General features: G+C 40.1%; 1 non-coding gene across 1 annotated transcript; it reads left to right on the forward strand.

Annotated features, from left to right (window-relative positions):
* Window positions 1-1,507: 1,507 nt before the first annotated feature.
* LOC130977884 (small nucleolar RNA R71) lies at window positions 1,508-1,615 on the forward strand. The gene has a single exon (XR_009085556.1). It is a non-coding gene; the product is annotated as a small nucleolar RNA R71 (small nucleolar RNA).
* Window positions 1,616-5,834: the final 4,219 nt, after the last annotated feature.

The raw sequence follows: 5,834 nt of genomic DNA on the forward strand, positions 1-5,834 counted from the left end.
CAGAGGGATATCCTTGAGCCTTAAACACAAAGGATTCTTCATTCACTTGAATAATCAGTTCACCTCCATCAACATCAATCACAGCCTTTGCTGTGGCTAGGAAGGGTCTGCCAAGGATGATGGATTCATCCATGCACTTCCCAGTCTCTAGGACTATGAAATCAGCAGGGATGTAATGGTTTTCAATCTTCACCAAAACATCCTCTACAAGTCCATGAGCTTGTTTTCTTGAATTGTCTGCCATCTCTAGTGAGATTCTTGCAGCTTGTACCTCAAAGATCCCTAGCTTCTCCATTACAGAGAGAGGCATGAGGTTTACACTTGACCCTAAGTCACACAGAGCCTTTTTGAAGGTCATGGTGCCTATGGTACAAGGTATGGAAAACTTCCCAGGATCTTGTCTCTTTTGAGGTAATTTCTGCCTAGACAAGTCATCCAGTTCTTTGGTGAGCAAAGGAGGTTCATTCTCCCAAGTCTCATTTCCAAATAACTTGTCATTTAGCTTCATGATTGCTCCAAGGTATTTAGCAACTTGCTCTTCAGTGACATACTCATCCTCTTCAGAGGAAGAATACTCATCAGAGCTCATGAAAGGCAGAAGTAAGTCCAATGGAATCTCTATGGTCTCATTTTGAGCCTCAGATTCCCATGGTTCCTCATTAGGGAACTCAGTGGAGGTCAGTGCACGCCCATTGAAGTCTTCCTCAGTGGCGTTCACTGCCTCTCCTCCCTCTCCAAATTCGGCCATGTTTATGGCCTTGCACTCTCCTTTTGGATTTTCTTCTGTATTGCTTGGAAGAGTACTTGGAGGGAGTTCAGTAATTTTCTTGCTCAGCTGTCCCACTTGTGCCTCCAAATTTTTAATGGAGGACATTGTTTCAGTCATGAAACTTTGAGTGGTTTTGATTAGATCAGAGACCATGGTTGCTAAGTCAGAGGGGTTCTGCTTAGAATTCTCTGTCTGTTGCTGAGAAGATGATGGAAAAGGCTTGCCATTGCTAAACCTGTTTCTTCCACCATTATTGTTGTTGAAACCTTGTTGAGGTCTCTCTTGATTCTTCCATGAGAAATTTGGGTGATTTCTCCATGAAGAATTATAGGTGTTTCCATAGGGTTCTCCTAGGTAATTCACCTCTTCCATTGAAGGGTTCTCAGGATCATAAGCTTCTTCTTCAGATGAAGCATCCTTAGTACTGCTTGGTGCATTTTGCATTCCAGACAGACTTTGAGAAATTAAATTGACTTGTTGAGTCAATATTTTGTTCTGAGCCAATATGGCATTCAGAGCATCAATCTCAAGAACTCCTTTCTTCTGACTAGTCCCATTATTTACAGGATTTCTTTCAGAAGTGTATATGAATTGGTTATTTGCAACCATTTCAATTAGCTCTTGAGCTTCTGCAGGCGTCTTCTTCAGATGAAGAGATCCTCCAGCAGAGCTATCCAAAGACATCTTGGATAGTTCAGAGAGACCATCATAGAAAATACCTATGATGCTCCATTCAGAAAGCATGTCAGAAGGACATTTTCTGATTAATTGCTTGTATCTTTCCCAAGCTTCATAGAGGGATTCTCCATCCTTCTGTCTGAAGGTTTGGACTTCCACTCTAAGCTTACTCAATTTTTGAGGTGGAAAGAACTTTGCCAAGAAGGCATTGACTAGCTTTTCCCAAGAGTCCAGGCTTTCTTTAGGTTGTGAGTCCAACCATGTCCTAGCCCTGTCTCTTACAGCAAAAGGGAATAGCATAAGTCTATAGACTTCAGGGTCTACCCCATTAGTCTTGACAGTGTCACAGATTTGCAAGAATTCAGCTAAGAACTGATGAGGATCTTCCAATGGAAGTCCATGGAACTTACAATTCTGTTGCATTAGAGAAACTAATTGAGGCTTAAGCTCAAAGTTGTTTGCTCCAATGGCAGGGATAGAGATGCTTCTCCCATAGAAGTCGGGAGTAGGTGCAGTAAAGTCACCCAGCACCTTCCTTGCATTGTTGGCATTGTTGTTGTTTTCGGCTGCCATGGCTTCTTCTTCTTTGAAGAATTCGGTCAGGTCCTCAACAGAGAGTTGTGTCTTAGCTTCTCTTAATTTTCGCTTCAAGGTCCTTTCAGGTTCAGGGTCAACTTCAACAAGAATGCCTTTGTCTTTGTTCCTGCTCATATGAAAGAGAAGAGAACAAGAAAATATGGAATCCTCTATGTCACAGTATAGAGATTCCTTGAGGTGTCAGAGGAAAAGAGAAATAGAAAGAAGAAGTAGAGAATTCGAACTTAGTGAGATACAGTTCGAATTGTGCATTGAGGAGGAGTGGTACTCCAAAAATAGAAGGATGTGAGAAGAGGGAAAGAAATTTTCGAAAATTAAATAAAAGATTTTAAAAACATTTTGAAAAATTAATTGATAATTTTCGAAAACTAAAAGTGGGAAAGAAATCAAGTGATTTTTGAAAAAGATTTTGAAATTAGAAATCAAAAAGATATGATTGAAAACTAGTTTGAAAAAGATGTGATTAAAAAGATTTGATTGAAAAGTTATGGTTTTAAAAAGATGTGATTGAGAAGATATGATTTGAAAACAATTTTAAAAATATTTGATTTTAAAAATTAATGACTTGCCTAACAAGAAAAGATATGATTCAAACATTAAACCTTTCTCAACAGAAAAGGCAACATTCTTGAAATGTTCAATCAAATCATTAATTGTTAGTAAGTATCTTTGAAAAAGGAAAGAAATTGATTTTGAAAACATTTGATTGAAAAGATTTGATTTGAAAAAGATTTGATTTTGAAAAACTTTTGAAAACTTGAAAAAAAATTGATTTGAAAACAAAATCTTCCCTCTTGTGCCATCCTGGCGTTAAACGCCCAGAATGGTGCACACTCTGGCATTTAACGCCCAATGCACTACCTTTTTGGGCGTTAAACGCCCAACCAGGCACCCTGGCTGGCGTTTAAACGCCAGTCTGTCCTTCTTCACTGGGCGTTTTGAACGCCCAGCTTTTTCTGTATGATTCCTCTGCTGTATGTTCTGAATCTTCGATTCTCTGTATTATTGACTTGAAAAGACACAAATTAAAAATATTTTTGGATTTTTAATAGTGAGGACTAATCAAAAATGCAACTAAAATCAAATAACAATGCATGCAAGACACCAAACTTAGCAGTTTGTATACTACTGACACTAACAATATGAGAATGCATATGAGAAACAACAAAACACTCAAGTCAAGAGAATTTAAAGATCAGAGTAAGGAAATCATCAAGAACAACTTGAAGATTAATGAAGACACATGCATGAATTCGAAAAATGCAAGAAGAACAGAAACATGCAATTGACACCAAACTTAAAATGAGACACTAGACTCAAACAAGAAATATTTTTGGTTTTTATGATTTTGTTTTGATTTTTTTGCGTTTTTCGAAAATTAAGTGGAAAAAGATATCAAAATTCTTAATGAGAATTCCAGGAATCAGTGCAATGCTAGTCTAAGACTCCGGTCCAGGAATTAGACATGGCTTCACAGCCAGCCAAGCTTTCGAAGAAAGCTTCGGTCCAAAACACTAGACATGGCCAAAGGCCAGCCAAGCCTTAGCAAATCACTGCTCCAAAAGCAAGATTGATAGAAATCAACAAGCTCTTGTGATGATGAGTTAAAACCTCGGTCCAATGAAATTAGACATGGCTTCTCAGCCAGCCAGATTTCAACAAATCATCATGAAACTCTAGAATTCATCTTCAAGAATTTCGAAAAAAATACCTAATCTAAGCAACAAGATGAACCGTCAGTTGTCCATACACAAACAATCCCCGGCAACGGCGCCAAAAACTTGGTGCACGAAATTGTGATCAATACTTTTCACAACTCAAAACAATCCCCGGTAATGGCTCCAAAGACTTGGTGCTCAATAACATGGCATAAACACAACTTCGCACAACTAACCAGCAAGTGCACTGGGTCGTCCAAGTAATAAACCTTACGCGAGTAAGGGTCGATCCCACGGAGATTGTTGGTATGAAGCAAGCTATGGTCACCTTGTAAATCTTAGTCAGGCAGACTCAATGCGTATAGATGATGAATGAATAAAACACAAAGATAAAGATAGAGATACTTATGTATATCATTGGTGAGAGCTTCAGATAAGTGTATGAAGATGCCTTCCCTTCCGTCTCTCTGCTTTCCTACAGTCTTCATCCAATCCTTCTTACTCCTTTCCATGGCAAGCTTGTGTAGGGTTTCACCGTTGTCAGTGGCTACCTCCCATCCTCTCAGTGAAAATTTGTTCCGATGCTCTGTCACAGCATGGCTAATCATCTGTCGGTTCTCGGTCAGACCGGAATAAAATCCATCGATTCTTTTGCGTCTGTCACCAAACACCCCGCCTGCTAGGAGTTTGAAGCACGTCACAGTCATTCAATCATTGAATCCTACTCAGAATACCACAGACAAGGTTAGACCTTCCAGATTCTCTTGAATGCCGCCATCAGTTCTTGCCTATACCACGAAGACTCTGATCTCACGGAATGGCTGGCTCGTTTGTCAGACGAGCACTCGGTTGTCAGGCGATCAACCATGCATCGTGCAATCAGGAATCCAAGAGATATTCACTAGGGCCTCGGATGCTTGTAGAACAAGAGTGGTTATCAGTCACTTTGTTCATGGGTGAGAATGATGATGAGTGTCACGGATCATCACATTCATCAAGTTGAAGAACAAGTGATATCTTGGACAAAGAACAAGCGGAATTGAATAGAAGAACAATAGTAATTGCATTAATACTCGAGGTACAGCAGAGCTCCACACCTTAATCTATGGTGTGTAGAAACTCCACCGTTGAAAATACATAAGAACAAAGGTTTAGGCATGGCCGAATGGCCAGCCTCCCAAAGTGATCAAAAGATCTAAAGAAAAAGTTCCAAAGATCAAAAGATCAAAAGATGATAAATACAATAGTAAAAGGTCCTACTTATAGAAAACTAGTAGCCTAATGGTGTACAAAGATGAGTAAATGACATAAAAATCCACTTCCGGGCCCACTTGGTGTGTGCTTGGGCTGAGCAATGAAGCATTTTCGTGTAGAGACTCTCCTTGGAGTTAAACGCCAGCTTTTATGCCAGTTTGGGTGTTTAACTCCCATTTAGGTGCCAGTTCCGGCGTTTAACGCTGGAATTCCTGAGGGTGACTTTGAACGCCGGTTTGGGCCATCAAATCTTGGGCAAAGTATGGACTATCATATATTTCTGGAAAGCCCAGAATGTCTACTTTCCAACGATGTTGAGAGCGCGCCAATTGGGCTTCTGTAGCTCGAGAAAATCCACTTCGAGTGCAGGGAGGTCAGAATCCAACAGCATCTGCAGTCCTTTTCAGTCTCTGAATCAGATTTTTGCTCAGGTCCCTCAATTTCAGCCAGAAAATACCTGAAATCACAGAAAAATACACAAACTCATAGTAAAGTCCAGAAAAGTGAATTTTAACTAAAAACTAATAAAAATATACAAAAAACTAACTAGATCATACTAAAAACATACTAAAAACAATGCCAAAAAGTGTACAAATTATCCGCTCATCACGTCCCTTGGTGCGTTGGTGCGTTGGCCGTGCCACAACAAAATGCTACCCTGCCCTTGCGGAGGGCAGGGCAATGTTTTCAAATTGAAGCCCCGTGTTCGAAACTTGGGTGACACACACGCTACCTCTTTTCCTTGATTTTCTTGGCACCAAAGTAAGGCTTAGTTCCTTGCTTCCTCATGGTGCCGTGTTCGATCCTTGTGGCAAGCAATGGTGAGCTTTTTCTTTGGATTTCTTCCTTTGTTGAGCCCGTTATTGCCCTTGAGGAGG

This window comes from Arachis stenosperma, chromosome 4 (genome assembly GCF_014773155.1).
Source record: "Arachis stenosperma cultivar V10309 chromosome 4, arast.V10309.gnm1.PFL2, whole genome shotgun sequence".
Lineage (NCBI taxonomy): Eukaryota > Viridiplantae > Streptophyta > Magnoliopsida > Fabales > Fabaceae > Arachis > Arachis stenosperma.